General features: G+C 42.5%; 1 protein-coding gene across 7 annotated transcripts in view; it reads left to right on the forward strand.

Annotated features, from left to right (window-relative positions):
* The window catches only part of Elmo1 (engulfment and cell motility 1), a 517,373-nt gene that overhangs the window by 387,577 nt on the left and 104,780 nt on the right, over nt 1–25,016 (forward strand). Inside the window, exon 1 of one of the 7 annotated variants that reach the window (XM_055597235.1) lies at nt 542–760. The exons of the other annotated variants lie outside the window; for them this stretch is intronic. The gene's annotated coding sequence lies outside the window, so the exon portion shown is untranslated. Of the gene's footprint in view, nt 1–541; nt 761–25,016 lie in introns of those variants that run through there. 7 annotated transcript variants of the gene reach the window in all.

A 25,016-nucleotide genomic window follows, 5' to 3' on the forward strand; every position in this document is an offset into this window, starting at 1 on the left:
GGAGAGAAGGTATGTTTTACAATCAAATAAAAGTAGAGGGGGCCAGAGATGAGATTGTGGTTGATTATGGGTCTGGCAGCAGATGTTCTACACGAATCCAACTCGCTGCAGCCAGTCTGTTTCCATGGCAACAGAATCAGTAATTATTGAGCCCTGGCACTCCCCCCACCCTCCTTCCCACCAAGGTGGAGGCTGATAAATGTGATCTATCTCCAGCACCTTCTTGTTCCTCTTCTTTCCCTCTTTTTCTTCGGTCCTTCGTGTGAAAAAGTAGAGACACCGAGGAGAACTAAAAAAGGGAGCTGTCTGTGTCTCGACAAAGATTGTAAGAAATTAAATTGCAAGTGATCTTTTTCCTTGTGATACTATCAGATCAGAGAAAAAGCTCTTCCCAGAAAAGCTGATGATCTCTGAAGATGCTAAATAAATGAGCAGGAGTTTCCCTGAAATGGAAGCTTCCTTTGATTGGCTGATCTTTCCACAACTCCTGCCAATCGGAGCACCCCTGGGCTTCAGCTCCATAAACATAAGCAAAGCTACATGCTTATTCTTCTGGACTTGGAGCGTATTCCATTCGAAGGTGTGCGGCGGGTGTCCGTTCACATGGCTCAACTGGAAACCTATTTCTTGAAAGAGCTTCCCGGGGAGCCATCTGGTCTTCCAGCGCACTGTCCTACTGGAGCACGACTCTAAGTCATATCTGTGACAGCAGCTTAGAAGCAGCGCGTGTCATTGGGGAAGATGGACTTACGGAAGCTTGGTGAGTAAATCTTTGTCGTACACATCTGTGCACCGGTATTAGCAGGCTGAGATAGAATGTAGCTTTGTTCTATTGTCTGCCAAGAGAGCCGACTTGGAAGAACACCCAGGCAAGGGTTCCCATGATGTGGGAGACTGTTTCAAAAGGCTGCATGCTTTGTTCGCTTCTGGTCAGATTTGTAGTTGGTTGTAAATTATATTTGCATGGTGGCAATCAAGTTAGGATTAGTGTGAGGTGTGGAGCTGTGTTCTGTCCCCCTGGGTATTCTTTCATTTCAAAGAAAATGTGTTAAAAACTAAATTAGCAAGAATTAACCCTGTGCAATGGTGAAAGGGAGAAAACGGTATGGGCACAGGGCTCAAAGCTGCCAGGTTGTGTAGATGGCATTTGCATTTAGAAGAGAGATGATATTAGAATGGTCTGTCACTCTTCAGACCCCTGACCACAGAAGGAAGCATCTCTTCCTTGTGCACGGCTGTTCTCAGTTTCAGAAATGTGCAACCAGGCTAGGTCATGTCCTTGCCCTCTTTCAGGAAACCAGTGTCCAAATTGAAATGTGCTTTTTCAAATCAATTTCAAAGATGAGTTGAGATACAGGCATAAAGATTTTAGCAGCCAGAAAGCATGGTGTGAAAGGGCTCTGTGTTACACCTCTCCAATCCTCTGAAACCTAGGGGATTTGCAAAGTTACGTTTAAGCATTGGCTCTGTACCAGTGAGTGTTCTGAGCTACTGCTCTGCTCCTTGGGGTTTAATTTTCTGATGCTAGTGATGAAATTTGCAGTGCTCAGTAGCCACAGACAGACAAGAGAGCAGTACTGTGAATAAGCAGTACAGATCAGCACCGGGAGAGGAAAGGTCACTGCTTCTGCCGACCTCCTAGCTGCAAACTTAAAAATACACATGTCAAGAGGAAGCCCAGGCACAATGCAGAATTCCACAGAAGCGTGAGAGGGAAGGTGTTGCCTTCAGCTTGGTTGCAGAGAGCGGGGGCTGAACTTGAGTTCCCATCTCTGTTGAAGATGTGTTTTCTTGTCTCTGATGTTTGTGGCTTCATCACTGTTGTTTCTTATAAGAATGTGATTTCCTATGTTATGTGAGGAAAGTGCTGTAGTATCCTTGGAATCGTCTGTGGGAGTGGGGGATAAAGCATGATCATTGAATTTATAAAGAAAATTATATGAAACAGTGGTGTGTGGGAATGCATCGATTAGACCCTTAAAAAGAGTGTCCTTTTGCTTGAAGAGTGTAGCACTTCACGTGGATGTAAAATGGAATTTGCTGCATCCTATGTAGGAATCTGATGAATTGATAAAGACACAAAGGAACTAGAAAGGCTCTGCCTGTCTGATACTTGAGAGAGGGCTTTGGAACAGATAGATCTTCTACTCTGTCCATTAGGGAAGCAGACTGGTGCTCTGGGGGCCAGGGAGGATTTCCTGACTATGGGTGACAGCTCACCAAGGACCTGGTCATTGAGCAGAGCAGTAGCCCATTCCTTAGCTGATGTCCTCTCTAGGCATGCAGGCCAGCCTCTGGTCCCAAGAGACTCCAGTTGGTCAGACGCGTCGAGTCTCCCATCTGATCAGCTGTGCGTTTCTGTGTGTGAGTTAACTCTCACCAAAGCATCTCACCTCTGCTACCCTACTCGAATGCAGGCACAGGTTTGAGGAAGTCTGCTTTCTCATGGATATATATTCTGGAACAGTCACCTTAGAGTGTTTTCTCCCTCCACCTTTTGCCCCTGCTCTCCCCCTAGTAATGTCACTCTACACGAGGGAAGTGCTGGCACCTGTTGGCAAGAATGAGAGAAGAAAACAGCCTTTTATGGAAGAAGCAAAAAATGTTTCAAAAAAAATCTCTAAAAGCGTAATTCACAACCTATTTTTGGATCCTAGAACTCTTTACAAAAGCTATGAACCTCCTACCTGTCCCCCAGGAAAATATATTTTGCCTAATTCTCTCACACTTTGATAACAAACTGATTCTGGAGAGAAGGAGATTCCTGTTCTGGGAAATAGCAAGCATTTTACACACAAAGTCCTCGTCAACTTTTTTCTTCATGTGTGAGAGCTAACTACTACGACATCAGCATCGTCTTACCATCCATCAACCTTACAGGCGTTAGCAGTGAGACTGACTTCTGAATGAGGGTCTCAGTACTGTCAGCCCGCCATGGTTTTCTGTCTCCTGAGCTCAGTGAAGGTTGACAAACCAGAGTTACGGGATTTGTGCTGCATTTGTGCACTCAGTGTTAGGGTAGGGGCTATACCTCGTGACTATTCTGTTCATCAAGAGAAAGCTGCTTTCCATCGCTTCTTCCTCCCGTTTGTAGAATATGGAGTATCAGAAAGATAAAAGGTAAAGATAAAATACAGTAGATTTACTTGATGTTTTGAAGAGCACAAAGTTATACAGTAAGAGGTTAAGAGGATGTGATTATGTGGCATCACATTCCGGAAACTAAGTGCTGGAAGTCCGAACAAGAATTCCTCCCTTTTCCCAGCGATTGTGATAGAACTGATCTCTCTGTGCTTGCCCACCTGGGACTGATGCTGTGATACATACTGAATGCAGTTTTTCTGACAGTCTTAAGGAGTGTGGAGGCAACCGCTGGGGCATGGTCGACCTACCAGGGGCCACGTCAGAAAACTGACTCCCTGAGCTGAGAAGCCCTTAACTAACTGTCTATAGTTCCTCCGTTAGGAATCGGGGCTCTCGAGCCCTTCCCCCTTCCATGCTAGAATGTTGACTGGCTTGCTCTTTTGAAGGTCTTGGGCAGACAAGCACAGCTGCTGTGGGTTCATGAGTAGGGTAGGGTCCTGTGCCGTTTAGAAGATGCTGTTTCACTGTGGTCCTCTCTGATGTCTGGCTTTTACAATCCTTCTGCTTCCTCATCTTCAGTGTCCTTGGGCCTTGATGGGGGAGTGATGCAGATGTAGAAATGTGCCTTTTCTGAATGAGTACTCTACTGACACTTATTGATGTCACTTTGATCAGCTGTGAATTTCTGCATTAATTGCTGTCTAATGAGACCTGAGAGTTGCATTAACTCTGTGAATAGACACACAAAGCAAGAGGGCAGTTTGATACAATGTTCATTTAGCAAAATAATAGTGGTAATCTCACCGCAGGGGCCTAACTGGACTTTCAGGGCGGGAACAGAGACAGTGTCTCACTTTCTCTGTAGATCAGGGCTAGCCTGGAACTCACAGAAATCTACCCACCTTTGACTTCCAAATACTGCGATTACTGATGTGTGCCACCATGCCTCGCCTGGGCTATATTGAATGCCTATTTCATAGGTGAAGATGTTGAGCCAGCAAGATGTTATAGGACTGGCCTAGTTTATCCTTCTAAAAGCTGGTAAACTCTTGGTTTGACACACTGCTTACGGAGTGCTGCATTCATAGATGGAAAGAGAGTGAGTGTGTCAGTCTGTCTGACTGGAGTCAGCCTGCCTATGGCCGGATTAAGCAGTCATCACAATAATTAAAATCAAAGGAGAAGGGCACTCTGAGATGGCTGGGCGAAGTTCTAATAATACCATTAAGGAAGAAAGATTTGAGCTAAGCAAGCTAAGCAAGAACTGTCACCGAGTGCCCCTTTGGTTCGCCTCCTTAAATTATCACATGATGCACAGCTGCTGCCGTGTGCTCTTGACTGGATTCACTGATGTAAGGAATGAGCTCTACTGGGCTCATGAGGAGAAGCTCCAGGGCCCCAGTGTTGCTCACCTCCCCTAAGCTTGCATATTCCAGGAATGACTTTCAATAACCAGAGCAGTTGTAAGAATGGAGCAGGAAGCCTGCGGCCAGTCTTGTCCTGTGTTTGGAAATTACCTGGTCTCTCAAGCTTTCTGAAGACCCATGAATAGAAGCAATGGGCCCAATTTAAACATCAGCTTTCCATGGTACTCACACACACACTAATGAAGCAACCAGTGCCCCATAGAAGATGAGTCTTAGAAATCATTTCATAAAATTGTTTTCAAAGCACATTCCACAGGGTTTTGGGGAGAACTGCTGGCTGCTTCTTTATTGTGGAACTGAGGGGGCAGATGGATCCTCCACTCCCACACACCCACAGAACATCTCCACTTCTGTTTTATAAACTGACATTCACAGTGGAAATGCATTAATAAAAAATGAAAGAGAAAAGGTTAGCTTACCAGGAAGAAAGGAAAAAGTTATTGATCTTGTCAAAATTTCTCATCCAACATATAGAGTAATAGAAGAGCAGTAGCTGCAAGGAAGCTTACAGTGCCAAGTGGGATGGAAATTCTTGCGTGTTTGCTTCACAAACCAGGGCTAGCTGCTCTCTGTGTCTACTGTTCTGCACATACCGGGGGATGTATGGACATTTCAATCCACAAAAACTGTGTTGGCAGGTCTCTGGCACTAGTATTCACCAATATAAAGTGTATGCAAGTTATATACGAGTTACAAGTTCTTCATAGTCATCTTGAAAAACAGGTCAGGAACTTATAGTAAGGTATTATTGACTGCATTATGTCTGACAAGGCAGTTTAGTCTAACAATAAAATTATTAGGGAATATTTAGATTGAATTTTTCATGTTAGATTTTTGATGCTTTCTTGGAATTTATATAGCCCAGCCCAGTTTGAATATCGGGTTTTTGCTTTTATTTTTGGTTTTCATGTCTTAAAATTTATGCTGGGAAAAGTAGATTTGTATGTAACTTCTTTCACGTCCATTTCCTAGTCACTGAGTATCTGGTGTGTGGTTTTGTTTTGTTTTTAGTTTTTTAAATCGAAATCAAATGAGGTAGAAATTTGTTTGCACAGCCACGACAGCCTCCACACCACTCTGGTCAGAGGCATAGTTCCAGGTTGGACCACCATAGCACCCTGAGCAGACACAGACCTCACTGCTGTAAGCCCATCATCATTCTACAGTCTGTCCTCTCTCCCTTCCATGAGGTTCCTGGAAGACTCCTCTGGTGACAGAGACTTGGATCTGGCATTAATAAACATGAATACACATTGCCCTCATCAGCGACTTATCAGCTACATAGCAAGCTTAGCATGTGGCTACATCTTGATTTATGTTGTACTGTTGACTTGGAGAGTTTAAAGTATGCCACTTTCTTTTGCAGAAAGTCAATGTTACTTCTTCTTCACCTTGTCCTTTAGTGATACCTCCCTTGTCATAGTTCTTTTCCTGCTGTTACAAGGAAGCATCCCCAAGACTGGGTAATTCATGAGGAAGAGAAATAAATCTCACAGCTGTAGAGACTACAAAGTGCAATGAGGGGCCAGTGTTTGCTGAGACCATGATGTGACAGAGCAGGCATGGTCAATTCCACCTCCGTCGATCCAGCCATTCCTACCACTTACACTCTTACTCAGCCTGCATTACCTCCCCAAGGCCCAGGTAGTACCGACTTAGAATAAATTAGAAGATTAAAAGTTGTAACTCAGAAATTTTGGTAGATACATTCAAACCTTAGCATTTCTCAAGTCAGGATAGAATGTGGATTTAATTTCAATTATATGCAAACCCTCCTTGAAAGGTAACTCTATGCCAAACAGATAATTCTTTACCAAGGTGAGTATAAATTAAGACCAAGAGCAGTTTAATTGCCATCATCCTTTTCAATTCTGCACGGTTTGTTTAGATGGAAAATATTGACTTTATTGACTTGGCCTTAAAATTCTTACCTTCAGCACCAGCTGGTTTCCTGTGTCTTTATCTCCTCCCTAAAGATATTTTAAATGAAAACTAACATTAAGTAACCAAACTCTCTAATAATAAGGTAAATATCATGCTAATAAGCCTCCTTAGCCTAGTCTCAGGCCCCAAAGATGTCCCAAATGGATATTTTCAGCCAGATCTGGTGACTGGAAACTCAGTCCTCTCTCACGTCTGTCTAACAAGGAGCTTCATTTACAGTTACATTAAAAGAAAAAAATTCAATATGGCACAATAACACCTGGAGTCCAGAAGAACCTTCTGGTCCAAAACTCCCCATCTCCTACATGTGGCACAGAACACCCAAAGACAATGGCTAGTGTGCTCCAACACTCAGCAGGTGTTTGTTGAAGTGAACACTATGTCTTCTTTATGACTTGTTTATTATAGCCTGAGGCTGTACTAGCAGAAGAAATTTTGGATAGGGATGAATCTAACTACAGAATGAATCACTTTGAATATCTGCTGGTAGTTGACTAAGACAAGGGCTAAAATGATAGAAGAAAATTGTTTGGGATTTAAGTGAGTGCAAGAGGCTCTGAGAGACAGCTGTCTAACACACACATAAGATTGGAGTTACAACACCTATCCTAGAACTACTACACGGTTTTGAAGTCTGCTTGTGTAGACTTCATGACATATATGCTAATTAGGTGTCAAATTCTGAACATTCTGGGCCTGTGTTGCAGTGGTCCTGGCCATCTTTTCCAGTATACCCAGATGGGGCCTCAGAATCGTTCCTAACAGAGCCAGGTGCAGCCGAGATCAGAATTGGCTTAAAGCTGAAGTCACTTTCCCATCCTCATTTCTTCACTCCATGCCTTGGTCAAGACTCTGCAACAGAGCGCATGGGGGAATTTTCATCAGCGTCAGGCTTCGGAGAGAAGGTGGTGTCGGCTCTTTACTCCTCCTCCTGCTCTGCCGCTCCGTAGCGGTGCTGCAACCTGACAGGGAGGGCTAGAGCCTGGCACCTTGGGAGCTCACTTTTCTTTGCCTTTGAGCTGTAAGTGATGAGAGACCTGTCAAGGAAAGCAGTTCCCTGGCATCTTTCCCAGACCTGGAAGCATAATGAAATAAAGTTTCATTCTGACTCAGTTGGAGATTTTGCTGCTGAACATTGAAGATAGCATCTGGGGTGGTTCTGACATCCACTCTCCAGGTTGGGAAGAAGCGCTCATTAGTAACGGAACTCAGACCTTCCTACTGGCAGCCCAAGTCAAAGGCCCTCAGAGCAGCTCATTTCAAACCAGGGTCACTGAGGTCACATCCCCGCATGGGCAGTAGAGCCTACCCTGTCCCCTGGACTAACCATTTGAAATAGGCATTTCAGAGGCTTTACCATGAGCAGAGAGAGTGGTGTCAAAATGATTCTGAAATCTAGCCACACTGCTCATGTTCCCGGGGCCGAGACCACTTACTGCCAAAGGCTCTGCACTTGATTGTTGGGGTCAAAGCATAAGAACATCACTTTTGATCCCTTGGGGCTTGTTCAGACATCTCTGTAAAGGACAGACCAAAAAAAAAAAAAAAGCTTTAAAGAACACCTTCAGGGACATCTTCTGCCTTCTCTGAAACATCCTCAGAACTGTGTGGATAGGCTACATAAAATCTCTAAAACCTTGGGATCCTTGCTGTAAATATGGAAACAAATCCAAATTTCTCGTGGAGAGGAAGAACAGAAAAACTAAAGAGAAATTGCATCTAGGTGTGTGATTAGTAGCAGCTGTGTGTGTGCTGCGTTGGGTCAAGTCATTATGGTGGTATTCACACTCTGGGCCCAAAGCTGCTGATTTGTTCTTACTTGCAGAATGGCTCTTTGCTGTAGAAGACTCTCAGTTCCCTGACCATTTTTCTACCCCCCCATTGCAGACCCCTACCCAAAATAGAGTAGAGGACCACCAGAAAGCAAGAAACAAACTTATAGACAAGGTCCTGGGGTCAAATCGGAGTCTAGTCATCAGGTAAGATTTAGGTTCCTCCATCACTGCCTTTCTAATCTGTGATGTTTTTCTCATGTTGCTACTATACTGATACTGCTATAAGTGACATACAGGAATGTTTAGAGAGTAACACATGCCACATGTCTTATGGACTATAATGTAAGATATGATATAATATTTATATTTTATCCAACTCTTCTGTCTTCTAAAAACTGGGCCTTGTTTATTGTAGTAGAATTATTAGAAGCCTGTTTGTGGAGCCAAAAACAGCAAAAGGTCAGGGCTGGCGATGTTTCCTTTCCTGACTTTGGAAGCCAGTCTAGATCGAACAGGCTCGTGTTCTTGGTCACTGCAGAGAGCCCGTAAATCTATCCTGATAGCCCAACCTTGGCTCTCCTACTCGACTTGCACCTTTCTTCTTTTTGAAGGCAAAATAAGGCTTTGAAAATGTATATATTTTTAGTTGTCCTGTGTGCAGGTTCCCAGCCCCTTCTTTCATGCTCTGCTCCCTACCTTGCAAGCCCACAAAGTGCCAGACCTTAAAGAAGCAGGCAGTGAAGGAAGAGGGAGGACGTGTAGATGATTGGAGTCCACTTGCTTTGACAGCCTGAGGCCACTAAGCTGGGCCCAGTGGGCCTGTGGGTGGGAAGGCACAAGTATTACCTTTTCATAGGGGAAGGAAGAGTTCCCCAGAGAAGTTGATGACATAGCACTGCCAATAGCATCCAAGTTCACGCGTTCTTGCTCTCTTTATTCAACAACTGGTGTTTGCTTACTATCAACCACTTATCAGGCATTCAGACCTCAGGATTGGAGGTTGTGAGTATCTGTGGATTGTCCGATGTTAAGATGTATTTTTTTCCAGACCACCAGCCTTACTATTCTGAGTCCCCACAATATGGAGGCAATGATGAAAAAACAAACAAACAAACAAACAAAAGTCCTACAAAATCACATTTGTTTATGTAATTCTTAAGGTATTTGCATATTTGCTTATGCATTCTTTTCCTTTCCACTTAAATAATAGGAAGAAAGAAGTACCTGTTTAATTTTTTAAAAAAAGGACTCTGATAACTGTTATTAGAAACCAACTTAAAAGTGAGGGATGAACAAGCTAGCTACTAACTGACTTTGCCTCTGCCTTCCCTTTCAAGTAACTAAGAAATTGGAAACTGTGAAAGTGGACTCAAGTCATCTGCTAACTAGTTTTACGTAGCAACCTACATGATGAAGCCTGGGTGAACCCAAAGATTTTTGATATACCAAAGTCTGCTGAACTGTCAGAATTATTAATTAAAAACTGCCTTGAGGAAAAAATTTATAGCCATGCTGCTCTAGAATTGTTGATATTCCATACCACCTGGAAAAGGGTGAACAACAATGGGCATAAAAGACTCCTGGCCCAAAGGTTGAGCATTGCAGCTAAATGAACAGACAGCCCACCAACCGTTTGTGGCACTTATCTTGCCCATCCCTGGTATAACTGTCCTTTATAAGCTTAATCCCTGTCAATTGCTTCAAGGCTAGACCATTGTCAGAAACATGGCTGGACGGTAGACAAATTTTGTTACGTATGTGCTTGATATATCCAACAATCTGCTAGCAGATTCCCCAAATCATTAAAAAAAAAAAAAAGACGTTTAGCATAGATATTTTAAAATGATCACAAGGCATGGCATGGCAGGCAATGGGATTTTATGAAGAGTGCATTATCACTACATTAAAAGAATTAAGCCCTGGGATGAGAAAACTCCAATTTTTACTCTCTCCCCAGAGTTTTAAAAGCAATGCACACTCTCTCCTTCTGAAAATAAGGAAAGACACACAGAAGTTCGTTGGCTTCATTTATTCTCCATCAACAGACAGAGTGAAGTTCACATCCACCCTTGTCCTATTCTCAGGCTTTAACTTCAGAAGCAAAGCTGAGTAGCTGCAACAATGATTGCCTAGACAGTCAATGTTTAGGATTAAGGCTTTTACATTTTAAAAATGTGTATATTGGCCCTATGGTTAGTGTTAGTTGTCAACTTGACAGTATCTAGACTCATCTGGGAGATGGGCCTCCTGGTGTTCCAGGGTCAGGAGTAGGTTCTTTAATTTGTTAAATGAAGTAGGAAGCCCTACCCAGAGTGGATGGCGCCATTCCCTGGCTGGGATATGGGGCTGCGTACATGGAGAAATGGAGCTGAGGAACAGTGTGCATCTGTCGCTCAGCTTCCTGTCTGCCTGTGCAACGTGCCCAGTCCCTTCAGCTCTGCCACATTGACTCTCCTGCCATGGGACAATCACCTAGCACTGTGAGTCTGAATCAGACCTTTCTCCCTTATGTTGCTTTTTTTTTGTGGCATTCTTGTCACGTCAACAAGAAAAGGCACTAAGACACAGAGGTACATTGATTTTTAAAACTAGGAAGTTGGGAGGCTACTATTCTAGACGGCAGTTGAATATATATATGGTTTCCAGAGTTCGAGACTGTTCTAATGGGCAGGAGCTGGTTTGTTCTTCACGTAGCAAATCAAGGATCCCGTGAGGCCTGTGGCTCTCTGCGAAGCTGATTTTCTGCAACTTGAAGAAATAGCTGATGTAGAAGTGGGACCCTCATGGTACATTATCAAGGAGTAGTCTCACCTTCTGGACTGTCTTACAGATTAGAAAAATTCTTCAATAACTGGCTCATCTACAAGCCAGCCTGGGGTCTGAGATCTGGAGGTCAATAGCAGCTTTCCAGGAAGTTGAATCTGGTATCTTGTATGTTTCAGAACTGCTGGGAACCTGCACTGTGGGTTTCAGCCTCTGTGACCTGTAAAACCAATTTTGTAATCTGGATACATGTGCCTGCTTGATATGCTGGAGTCCTAACCTTAGAATGAGGAGATGCAGGGAAAGCACAGCCATCTATTACTGTGGGGAAAAAGGCTCAGGGTCTCCCCTATAGCCCTCATGTGGAACCAGCCTTGCTGACACCTTAATCCCAGGCATCTCGACTCCAGAGCTATAAGAATGGTTTCTGTTGGTCACTTCATGTAGTCTGCAATCTTCCTCACACTGTCTTAGCATGTTGCTACCGTGATCCTGAACGCATAGGTTCTTCTAGTGAACTTTCCTAAACCTGGTGATTTATTATAGCTGTATTTTGCACTTCCCATCAGGACACATTGGTCTGACCCCCACTCTCCTCCTATTCCTGAGTGCAGAGCTCAGCAGAACAGTCTAGATCAAGCCTGAGTTCTTGGGTTTAAATACAGCTGGCTGTGCTGCCTTGTACCTGAATAGCTTTACTTGCAGAATCAAAGTTTGCGAGGTTCAGGTGTGTCGTCAGTTGACCCTGCAGCTTGGGGGTCTATCATGAGGCAGAACAGCACAGCTGAGAGTTCACCTTTCTCAGGCAGTCCTGGGGGCAAACCCAGGGAACAGTGCTACTGACCTTTGGGCTGGGCCTTCCACATTGCTAACACAGTAGAGCAAATCTGCTCACCTGTCATGCTGCAAGGTTTTAACCGTCAACTTGACACCATCCTGAATCCTCCGAGAAGAGGGTTTCAGTAAGGGATTGTCTAGATCAGGTTGCCTTGTAAGCATGTCTGTGGGGAACGGTCTTTTAAACTTTAAATATGTATTAACATTGAAATACTTTTATCATCAAAGTGAATTCTTGAGATATATTTTTCTAAAATAATTATGTAAAACAAAACCCCTTCAAATATCAACCCAGAGGGGAATAAAGAAGTTTTATAAGCGGGTCTTTCACCTGTGACATTAATTATTAGAAAAATATAGGTAGGGATTTATTTTGGCCGTGTTTAAAGCAGCGATTATCACCCTTTGCTGCACACAGTAATGACCTTAAGAAGAGCTACAGCTAGCACATGAAAGTAACAAAAGTTGGAAGAGTACTGTGAACATCATGAAGCCCAAATGCTTAAGAGCAGGAAAGAATTGTTTTATAGATTACAAAGTACAAGGTATAAGATAAAAATGAATCTTTACTTATAATACAGCTTCACCAAAATATCAGTGAAAAGGAACTGTAAGGATACAAACACAACATGGCTGTGATGACTTATTAATGATCGTAATATTATGCTTACAGATATGTAGATTTGTTTTGTGGTTGATATGTATCAACAAATGGGTACATGACGAGTTGATGCCAGACATTGAGAGTATGCCTCACTATTCACGCAGTTGTTTTTTTTTTTTAATATCTAACTTACTTGGCTAAAGTAAATTTTTTATTGAGTCAAAGAAGAAATCTAAACTGCTCCTAGAAACCATTTGGAAAAAAAAATGATGACAGTGAAACCTTGTATGCCAAAACTTAACACATGCAGCCAAAGCTGCCTTCAGCTGCCTTCCGCTCATGATTTGACTGCCCTGAAGCCACTGGTTTTTAAAAATTATTCTTACAAAGAATAGAAAAGTGAACTAAGGTTGAAGTCATGTTAGGAACTAATAACAAAAGCCACCCAGAGGATGCAAGAGGAAAGGTAAAACAGTAGACCCTTAATAGGAAGTTTAAAAAACAGGTTCCGTGAGTGAATCCAAGAACTGCATCTGTGGAACAAGTCAACATAGATAAAGCACTGGCAAGTTTAACTAATCAAAACGAGCACGTAATTTATAATAGAAGTTATGAAAATAAGAGGCTATTAAGAGATGATTAATGATTATATTAGATGCCACTGTGCTTGACAAAGCTCACTGAGCACAGGCAGGCATATGTGCACACACAAGCAAAGTAACTGCAGGCTACTTGTGAATTATACAATATTTGGGGCAAAACGTACATTAAAAAGTGCACGCACGCACACAGCCATTCTTATGCAGTGGCACGGGTATGGATATGGGACAGCCCCCAGGACCCGGCTCTCTTCTGCTGCCTTGTGGGATCTGGGAATTAAACTGAGTCTCTCATGCCTGCATGCAAGTGCTTTTCCCCACAGAGCCATCTCAGCAGTCCTGAAAGATACAAATGTTATAGAGTCATCTCTTACTTGGCTGCGCCATATATGCGTGAACCCAGTCTTCACAGAAAACTGGCAGTAGCTTTCAAAGTGTTTTAAATGTTCTTTGATCTTTGACCTTTAATTTTAAGTCAAGTAATTTGTCTCAGGAAAACCACAAATGTGGAATGTATATTCTGTTATTTAAGACATGTGAATTTTAGGAAACTAATGCTGTTTTGGAGCATGCTAATTATATTGAGGTTTGCAGCTACATAAAACAAATATAGTGGTTTCATCTAGGCACAGAACTGTGCAATTATAAATGTAAAATTAGTTGTGGAAGTCCCCAAACCACAAGGCTAACAAATAATTTTTAAGTATAGAGATCACACGTGATTTTTATCTTCTTTCTTAATAATTTTTTTCACATATTCCAAATACTCAATAATGTTACAGTTTGTAAAATACTTCAATTTTTTAAAAACTTTTGTATTAGTTTATTTACTTTACATCCCAAGGGTGCCTCTCCTTCACCTCCTCCCAACCCCCACTTCTCCTCCTTCCCTTTTCACCTCCCCTTTACCCCCAGGAAAGGGAAACCCCCCATATTAACCTTCCCTGATGCTCAGTCACATCAGGACTGAGCATATCTTCATCCCCTGCAGTCAGGCAAGGCAGCCCTGTCAGTGGAAGTGACCAAAAACAGAAAACAGAGTACATGTTAGAAATCGCCCCCTCCACTGCCAGGCACCCCATTTGAAGACCAAGTGAGGACTGTTTTCTGCCTACTTGTGTGTCTGCGCCAACACATGCATGTGATACCCGTAAAGGCCAGAGGGGGCGCCAGATCTCCTAGACCTGAAATTACAGACAGTAGTGAGCTGCTATATGGGAGCTGAGACTTGAATCTGGGTCCTCTTGAAGAACAGCCAGTACTCTTAACCACTGAGCTATCTCTCCAGGCCCTAAATTATAAAATTTTTAATGGATGCGAAAACAAATCAAGAAATTTAGCATAAAATGATAGACTTTTACTAGCTGGAAAAAGAGCATACAGAAAGCATTGTGCAGTGTATCAAACTAAAGGTATCACTAAGTCTCTTTGTTCCCTGAGTGGTTTCTCTAGCTTCCATTCCATGCAAGAGTCTGGCTGAGAGGCAGAGTTTGGAAAAGATGTGAGCTGACACTCCCTTATCCAAAACCTCAGGACTTTGGTAACCACTGTATTTTCTTTATGAGTCTTTGATTAACCTAAGAAGACAATCAGCTGTTCATTTTCAGACACATGGGTCTGTACCCAAAACACAGCTTGTTATTACCTGCCCAGGAACAGGGACTTTCTTCTCCTCCTTTGTCCTTCCTTTCTGTGAGTCTGAGGGGCTTACAGCAATAACACCCTCCTTTTCCCTGAGGCACAAAGTTTGGCCAATACTCCCCCTAGTGGCCATTTAGGAAATCTGGCCTGACCTACCCTCAAGCCTGGGCAAAGAACTCCAGCCAGACAGGTAAATTGAGTCACTTGTTAATAGTGTTTGGTCAATCTCTAGCTCCCGATTATGGCCCAGAAAGGCTTCTTTTTTTTTTTTTTTCAAAAATTATTGCAAATGATGAAATATTCAAGTTGTCATCTAATGACCTGGATTGTATATTGTGTATAAGAAGAGAGAGGATAAGGAATTCTTGTAGCCTAACAAAGTGTGGGTTTCCTACAGTAAAGTCTTGCAAAAATTTTTGCTTCTGCTGCGTACCATTAAGGCTGTGTCTATCACAGAAAGCCATTCAGGCCAGGGCATTGTTTCATTATTCTCTGTGCACATTTCTAAGCCTTATCACCTTGGATTTTCCAGTTGCCAGCCAGCCCATTTGAAACAGCCTGCTGATTTAATCAACGTGCTGCTTATCATGGTTTCCAGATGGTTAATGGGTCCCTTAAATAAAACTGCCCCCAATTCTATCTGGTGTTTCTATTCTCGTCCCTTTTGTAGAATAATTTGTTTTATGTTCAAAGTTTTTCTTCCATTATTACTCTGTAGTCTTTGGTGCTCTCTTCCCAGGACTTCATTGTTCAAAACTGTCAAATGGCACATTGATTCAACTCATTGATGTTAATCATACATTCAGAGAAGAGGAGACCGTTCAAATTAACGTCAACACATTGTCCTGGGTTGTTTAGCATTTAATCGGGAAGTTTTAGAGGCTGGGTTTGCCAGCATTGTTGACTGAGGAAGGAAAATCCTTTATGTTGTGGAATCACAGACTGGCAGTCTCTTCCCAATGCAGACTCTGCCTCAGGAAGAAGAGTACTCATCATGAAAAGCAGTGTTACCTGGCAATCGGTCTATAGATCCAAGTTTTTAGGAATCCCGCTTAAAAGTCTGTGGTCTTAATGAGCCATATTACGACAAAGGATTCTAAATCTAAACCTCTGAGCTGACCAAAGATTCAGTCTGATTCCCATTGCACAAATGGTTTCCCAGGTATAAGTCAGTTCAAACTGAAGTGACATTAAAATGCACGTTGGCAGAATGCCAGGGTGCATGACTTCCACAGTAATGAATGGCTGAAAGGAGCCAAGGTAAGGTAAGATTTGAATGGTGCTTCACTCTGAAAGGAAGGCAGCCAGAGGTTCTGGAAATTAATGGTGGAGCTGGGGGGAGGGGGAATACAGCTCTATTACAGCACACACTTGCCTCTTCTTCCTTTCTATTGCCTGCCTGAGATGATTTGGCAGAGTTTAAAAAATAAATGAAGTGCATTCATTTTTTTTTCTTTCAGAATTTTGCTTTGAAGGAATTCTGTAAAGAAAAAAAAAAGTACTGACATGAGCAGAATGGGGCAATCAAGACATTAAAAAAACGTATGCCCTGTATCTAGCAGGTGTACCCTTACATGGGAAGATACACATGCTTCCAGTTAAAGCCATATCATATAGGCGAGCACGTTCTCAGCAATGTTAGCGATCTGATGGGTGATGCTGACGAAATGACATTTTGAGTGAGTTCTGCTCTCCTATCTGCCTGCCTACTGTCATCTTTATGGACTGAACCATACAGTGACTGGCCCTGACTTTTTAATAGAAACTTAATGCCAGTGTTTAGTACTGACTGTAGATGTGATCTCTGCCAGCCCCCCTCCCAGGTTATCATTTATGCTGATCATTGATTTTCACATTTTATTTCAATTTTAAACAGAGTGGAACACTATGTAGAAAGCGCATGGGGTGTATCTCTAAGAGAAACTAAGATGGCTATCTCAGTGATTTCCCCAGTTGTTTTCCCAGTACCTGTCTCTTTCCTCGGTAAGCAAGCTAAGGAAATAGTTTACCCTGTGACCTTGGAAGAAATGCTTCAATGTCCCCCTATTCCCCAATATTTGTTCAGAGCCTGTGATAAGCCTCTTCTGGGCATTATGAAGCAACAATACCAATCCTGATCAGGAGAGCAGTAAACAGTGGAGGTGGGGATGGTTGATCCTCTGAAAAAGATGAAGGTCATAGAAAGAGACCCAACAGGACATCTACTTAGGGAGAATTATCAGGGAAGGTGTGACACAGAAATTCAAGTGTTGGGAAGAAAGCTTGTATAGACAGAAAGTTTTGAAAGTCCCCAGGCAGGAACAGCCCACTGCTGTTACAGGGCTTTGGGTTAACAAGCCAGGTTGGGCCACTGTTTTTGATGAACCAATTGAAAGAGTCAAACTGATAGTGAAAAACATAAACTGGGTATTTTTCACTATGTCTACATCGGAAAGAGGGACAAAGAGATCCTCAAAGGTGCAGGTCCATCTTTGGGGTCGTGATGTGAGTGTAAATAGAAGGCAAGGGATAGGTGTCAGTAGGCAGTTCTACCAAGGTCTACCAAGGTAACTATCATTTCGTAGCTCCAAGTCTCCCTTGCAAGGTCAGTCTTTCCTGCAAGGTCAACTGACAAGTTGTAGGTCTTCCTCCAGAAGAAAACTTCTTCCTGCTGTTGCCACCAGCGCAACAGCCTTTCTTATCCCAGCTGGAGATCCTGAGCAGAGGCTGATTTCTTAGATCCACTGTTTAGCCTGATAGCCAGAGAGAAGCACTCAGGTGTCTCTTAAGAAGATTTCCATGCCTGTCCTGACTACATAGCTAGTTCCCATCCTTGTGTTCTAGGGTTAGACCAGGACACTTAATGGAATGTTTGATATATAGGACAGAAATTCTCTGTTTCTCATTTAATGTAAATCTACTTTAATTTCCATTTGTTATATTAAACTAAATAGGACTAACTACATGGGACTGAGTTTGTTACTGTCTCATCCTGTCAATGTCAATCTCTAAAAGGGTTTGAGCTGACTCCTGTACGGGATGTATATTTAAGTCCTTTTTTGGTTTTTAATTAAAACCTCAAAGCTATGTAAAGGGGAAGGAAGTGGTTGTATCTTTAAAATTGTTACATGCTTTAGATAGTGCAGTTGAGGATTTAAAGAAGTAGTCCTCACAGTCCAGGTATAAGGAAAGGGGGTGGGGAGAAGAAAGCAGAATGATGGCTTACATAATTATGAGTCATCAAAAAGGCATGGTGTTCCTGGGGGAAGAAATGCCTAGTGCTAAATTCTAAATATAATGTATTACATTGGGCCTTATGTAAGAGATATCAATAATTCTCTTTATGAATATTGAATGCTTAATATATGCAAACTGGTGGATACAAGCCCTAATCAGACATACATTCTCCCTTCTGAGAGCTTGCCGTTTATCGGGCTACACAGTGAACACGCACAAAAACTACACAAAGCAGGCAGTATAAATACAAGATGGCTTGTTGGTGTGTTTAGAGATTAGCTTTCACAGGTGTAGCTTAAAAGCACGAGAGGAAAGAAAGTAGCTGGCCAGGTCTGCAGCTATTTTATAGTCAGAACTGAGCATGCAGGACCCAGGAGCATGTCTGTTAGGTTCTCCTGGAACATCAGGTGGAGCAGGTGAAGAAGATGATTCACATTCAATTCACACATGACACTGTCAAGAGCCCAGATCAAATCAACCTTATGAAAATTGATTAGTGCTTTTTTTTTTTTTCTTTTTTCCTGTTGAAATGCATACTGATATGGAACAAATTCAGGTTAGAAATGGCAAACTTAGATGCAACAAAAGGCAAACGCATAAGGTCCACCCTTTGGTCCATACCCTTGAGCACAACACATGTGGCATGTTACCCTGTTCCAGTTGCTCTGGGATGCCTTTTGCTTCTGTGCCGCTCTGCTGCGCTGGTGTACCAGCAGGCTTGCGAGCAGTGTTCGCTCCCAGCCCTCCACCTAGGTGCAGTGCTGCAACAAGCATTGTCTAAAGCCACTTCCTGCCACTTTTCCAGTTTCTATAGTGCTTTCATATTGCTACACAGGGCAGTGATTTTTTTTTTTTTTTACTTCTACCTCTTATGAGTCATACTCCTCCCCAGAGCTTTTATTTAAGACCTTTACTGATTGACAATAGCTGTAGGAATGCTAAGCTATTCTTTTCTTCCCCCAGAAGTGGTACCTCAAAGCACTTAGCAAGCTAATGAATCTTACATCCTCATTTGTTTTTCTTGTCTCGCCACCCAAGCCACCGTCAGTTTCCTTAATGAGCGGCCCAGGCCAGAGCATGGCATTCTTCCACTTTACTCAACACTTACCATGTCCGGTAGTCACCGAGGTCTTTGCGTTTTGTCGCTGAAAAAGCCCTGCATGTACATGCTTGCCTCTTCCTCCCAAAAGGCACCTATTGGTTTGGTCACCTTCCCCAGATGACTGCAGGATCTCCTAAGCACTCCCTTCTTTCGGGGTTTAGTTCCTACTCTAAGCCATCTTCAGGATCGCACTGTAACATCAGTTTGATAATAGCAGCATGCCGTCCCTCGAAGCTTTTAATGGCTCCAAATGCCTTTCTAGATAAACTTCAAATTCCTCACAGTGACACGCAGTCCTTTATTTCTGGGTCAGGTCAGTGGGCTGGGATCGGAGAATCTGGACCTTTCACACCTCCTCTGAGATTTTAGGGCAAGCATCTGGACCTCATGTAGGTCCAGAATGGGTGCCTGGAACATGTTGACAGGCTTGGAGTCCCCTCTAGGATGCAGAAGCCAGCCACAGCTGGAAACTTTCCCCAGCCAAGGCTTAAAATTACCCAGCACAGTGTAGTTATTTTAGGAAAATTTTCAAAAGCGTTCTACCAAAAAGCAGCCTGTTTGCAAGTATAGATTAGAGGATCATTTCCATTTAGGAAGCCTAATTTAATTAAGTGACACAATTTTTGAGGTAGTAAAGCTTTTCCTGCCAAGTCAGGATTCTTTTATTTTTATTTATCTCTCTGTGTGCCTCTCTGCAAAGGTAAAACAAGTAGTGTGAAAAAAGAAACCGACTCCAAGAAGTTTCTGCATGTCCACCTGGCTGCCACCATGGTCAGAGCAGCAAGTGTTCTCCGTGCTATGGCAACAGGCTATTTTGTATAAATTTTGTTAAAGCATTAAATTCTGAGTTTTCAGTTGAGACATTTAAATGTCAGGTTCTAAAAAGAAAAAAAAAAAGCCTGAAAACCATTAGTGATCTGTTCAGAAAGAAAATGAATGTGTAATTCATAATTCCCTTCAGGAATGAGGCTCATTAGCATTGAAAAGACCTCCAGGCCATGACTGGGCCCTGAGGTGAGAATGCATCAAAGACAGTACAGTATGGAGATCCAAACACGAGGAGGCTTCCCTTTAAAACCAGAAGTGTCCTTAAGAGGGAGATTGAGAGAGAGGGAGGACAGCAGGAGCATCTTCAGGAAGCAGCCTGTAAAGCAATCTCCTACGCAGTCTGCCTGAAGAGTCGACAGGCCAATCCCCATAGCAATGGAAAGGCCTGACCTTTTATTACCTTTTAGGGCTCATGATTACTTTTACATCACATGATTTAGTTCAGTACAGCACATATAACAAGGAGCACAGAGGAGCCAGGGATCATAAGTTGTCAAGTCACAACAGACTGCTTATCTGAGAGAACTTCAGGGAGGCTTAGCCTGAATCAAGCTGTGCAAGCTGGCCTAAAAATACGGGTGCGTTCTAACACTTTATATTTCTTATAAGGAAGGAGGAACATCCATACCACTGAACTATTGTGAAAAAGAAAAAAAGAAAAACAAATGTAAACTATCATGTTTCTCCGAGGTTAATGATGAAGTATTCAGAAAAGATTGTTTTGTGTGTGTGTGTTATTTGACAATAAAGTAACACTTTCTTTTATTTTACTCTGGGACCTTATCTTGAAGTAGTTTAATGGGTTAAAATTCTCTAGTTTTTATGTCATGCAATATGAACACCAGAGGTGCTAATACCACTCTAAACAATACAGATGAGATTTTAAAACACATTTTTGTTGTTTGCTTCCTACCTAGCAGATACCATTTCCACAAAGGGTCCCTATATCTTTTTTACTGTGTCCCCAGTACTTGTCCTGTGGTAGCCACAGGGTAAAAATCTGCCTAGTACATGCTTGCACTCCTCCAACGATGTATGAAGGCAAAAGGGTATTGACTCTTGACCTAATAGAAACAATCCCTCTCTATTCTAATCCACCTACCTGATTTACAAATTTATTACTATGCCATGCATATTGGCAAAGAGATTCTTTTTAATCAAAGAAATCAAAGATGTATTTTGTCTTCTTGTATAGCTGTCTTTTCCCTTCATGCTTCATGCATATTCTCATGCCATGCATTCCAAAATTTTCACAGATACATAAGTCATGCATATGTGCTTGGGAGGGTTAAGTAAGCTGTTTTCTCAAGTCATCTCCAAGTATGTAAAGAAATTAAAAATTAGTTTTCAGCATCATAGTAGAGATGAGCTCCCCCACTGTGGCTACAGGCTCTGTGGAAATGTTTTGCAGCAGCAGAAAAGGGAACTTTTCACAGAAGGGGAGTCAGCTGTGCCCAAAACCACAGTGCTGAGTTCAGTTGGTACACTTCCCAGGTTGGACCTTCTGAATGAAAGAGCCAGTGACAGGTTTGCATTCTCAAAAAAAAAAAAAAAAAATCTAGTTAAAACCTCCAAATAGCTTCTTAAATGGGTCAGTGTACATTTGTTGAATAACTTTTTCTTAATATTTCTTCTTAATATTTAGGATGTAAGTAATTTTTTAAGAGACGTGTGGATAGATGATGTTATGTCAGGCAGTAACAAAGTGGGGTAAGGAGGTACTTTAGGCATCAGGGGGCTCATAGATGACGTCCTAGTTTCATTTGTGTTGCTATGATAAAATGTCTTAATAAAAAGCAAGTTAAGGGAGAAACGGATTATTTTTATTGGTCTGTCAGAATCTTAGGTGACGGTCTGTCATTGCAGGGAAGTTGAAGTGAAGAATCCCATCACAGCCAAGAGCGCAGAGAAATAAATGCATGCGTGTTGACTGCACAGCTAGGTCGCTTTACTCTCACACAGTCTGGGATCTCCTAGTAAGTAGTGCCAGCCACCGCAGACTGGGTCTTCTCACATCAGTTACTGTAATCAAGACAATCCCGTGCCTACAGACCAATCTTCCAGGTAATCCCTCACTGAGACTCCTGAGTGAGTCCAAGTTCTGCCAATTTGACCGACCGTTAAAACGAGCCATCACGGGTGGTTTCCCTAAGCAGAGACATTTGATCCTTGAGTGTAAAACTGCACAAGTTTAGCTTCAGCAGGAGCATCCTTGAAAGAAAGAAGAGCCAGCGTCTAACAAGAGTTCCAACACCAGGCATGAGAGTTGTCCAAGAGACACCCAAAACATTACGGGCTATTGCCATTGTCCTTGGTTGTCTGGCAGAGGTAGAAGGTAAGTCTCTTCTGGTGAAGACACCATGTGCCTCCGATGTAGGGCCCAAAGGCTTCTGAGATAGAACTGACGACTTGTATGCCTCCTCCCTGAGGACTAGCGTTCATGTTAGCAGAAGGAGCCATGCAAGCTTCCAAAGGAGAGAAGCAACCAATTGTCTATCCAGCTGTTATGTCTGTGAACGATAACAACTACCAGCCTGGCACAATAACACTGAGAGTGCAATATTAGCATACACACCTTCAAAGTAACCAACAGCTTTCTAGTTGAACTTTAGTCCTGCTCAACATGAGGAAAGAGTTGTGGAGCCCAGTCCCAACAGACAACATCTACAAAACACTCTCACACCCAGGGCCCAGGGGATGTTGCAGAAGAGGGGAGTGAAAATATTGTAAGGTCCAGGAAATCAGGGAGTTTGCTGTGAGATTGTGTCTCCTAGTAATGCTAGAATCTATGCTTATAAAATCTCGATAACATGACTGCTTAAACAGGAGCTTAACAAGGACAACATCAGTAGACATGCCAAAGTGGATAGAGAAAGCTCATGAGGCCTCAACCCCACACAGAGAACTATAGGCAACTGAGGAATGCTAAGAGAAGAAAAATAGTCATCCACAGAGAAGAATGCACCAATTGTTTATCTAGTGCCAAATGGTCAGCCCTGAAAAAGGACATATGAGTAATATTATACAGACTGAGAAGGTCCTGTTTAGGTGTGTGTGTGTGTGTGTGTGTGTGTGTGTGTAACAACAGTTAATGGAAAAGGAGGCCATGAATTAGAAAGAGAACACAGAAATGTATTTGGGGCTGTTTGGTGGGAGGAAAGGGAAGGAAGGCAGGTAATTATATTATAATAACAAAAATAAAAGAAATAATAAAATAATGAAGCAGGGGCCTTTGGAGATGGATAGTGGGCAAATGACGTGCCATGTTAGCATGAAGACTTAAGTTTTGATTCCCAGAACCCATGTAACATACACCTGTATGAGTGTATGAAATCTTCAGGTTTGTGTGGGGAAATGGGAGGCAGAGACAGGAGAATCCCCAGAAACTCTTGGGACCAACTAGGCTAGTATATACAGCAGAAAAACAAGAAACAGACTGTCTCAGGGAAGGCGGGGACCAAGTTTCTCTAACCTCCATAGACAGGCTGCGGCATAGACACTCTCCCATTTGGACACAGGGATGGTGCACACATACTGTATGCAGAGAGACGGGGGGCTTATCGCATGTAGGTAGATATGCTGGAGGGTGAATCAAGAAAAGCAAGGCAAAGCTTTCATTTAATTTAACATTTAACTAATATATTAAAAAAAATATTTCAAAGCAAGCTTTCAATTTGCCTGGGGGACAATGGACAAGAAAGAGCTGTAGGGAATTAGATGAGAGAGTTAACCAGAGGCCAGACTTTTCAGAGCCTCATAAGCTATGGTAAAGATACTTGCCTTCATTTTTAATGAGGTAGGGAGGCATTGGAGGTTCTGCACACAGAATGCCACTGTGACTACAGAGGAGTATTGGTAAAATAAGGCAGGTGAGGTTGTTACTGTATGTCACACACAGAATGATGTCTTAGACCAAGGTGAACAGGTTGATAATGATAATAACTTGCTATTAATACATCTGGAGCTTTTTTTTTTAAATTGAGATGATACAATTACATCATTCCCTCCTTTCCTTTCCTCTCTCCAAATTCTCCCATGTCATCCACTTGCTCTCTTTCAAATTCATGACCTCTTTTTCTTTAATTGTTACAAGTGTGTGTGTGTGTGTGTGTGTGTGTGTGTGTGTGTGTGTGTGTGTATTCCTAACCACAGCCTGCATAATGTTACCTGTATGGATATGTTTTCAGGGCTGAAAATTTGGTATTAGATAACCAAGTTGGTGTGCTTTTCCCCGGGAAAGACTCTTTCTTCCATTCTCATCCCTCCTTCATTGCCTGTAGTTCCTTGTTTAGGGTTGAGGCCTCTGTGAGCTTTTACCCCTCCACGGCAGCATGTTTATTGCAGTTCTCCTTGTTCAGGTCATGTTAGTGTAACTTCCTGGGTGTAGCTATTATGAAGCTTTTTAAAGGCAGATATGATAAGACATCCTAGCTGCATATGATGATAGATGGGTAGTGGGGTGAGAGAGAATGAATGAAGACCAGTACACGCTAGGTTTAATGACACCGTTCATTGAGACAAGGAGGAAGGAAGGGAGGGAGGGAGGGAGGGAGGGAGGAAGGAAGGAAGGAAGGAAGGAAGGAAGGAAGGAAGGAAGGAAGGAAGGAAGGAGAAAGAATGGAGTTTGGAACTGTTGACTATGAAGTGCTTAATAGACATCCTGGTGCAGATATGGAGAACTAAGGGGAATGCATGCATCGGAGTCCTAGGAAGACGTAGCCACACATAGATTTCATTGGATCGTATCAACTGAAGATGACAGAGTAGAGCCCCAAGGACAAAGCACAGGACAGTTCAATAAGTGAAGACCAGGAGGACGATGAAAAGAAAGAAAAAGAAAAGAACTTAGCAAACAGAGATGAAGGAGAGGAAGCTGGGCGTGAGAAGCATGGAAACAACAACAAAAATGAAAGATTTGTTTTCTGAACACCAAGAGAAGAAAGGCTGTGTGAAGCAGACCTTCAAGCACTACTATGAAATGAAGTTTATAAGGGATCAGATTTGGCCTTATAGAGTGATCAGAGCAGCTTCAGCTCCAACACATTGCTTGATTGGAGGAGCTCTCTTGTAATCGCTCTTAGTTTCTTAGTGAAAGGAGAATTAAAGTTATCTTGTGAAAACTAAGGAGGCAGGCAGAGCTTTAGAGTTCTGTAATCAGAAAAGCCATAGCATACTAAGCTGAAGGAACAATCCACT

The sequence above is a fragment of the Psammomys obesus genome, unplaced genomic scaffold (genome assembly GCF_907164565.1).
Source record: "Psammomys obesus unplaced genomic scaffold, mPsaObe1.curated_primary_1811, whole genome shotgun sequence".
In the NCBI taxonomy this organism is placed as follows: Eukaryota; Metazoa; Chordata; class Mammalia; order Rodentia; family Muridae; genus Psammomys; species Psammomys obesus.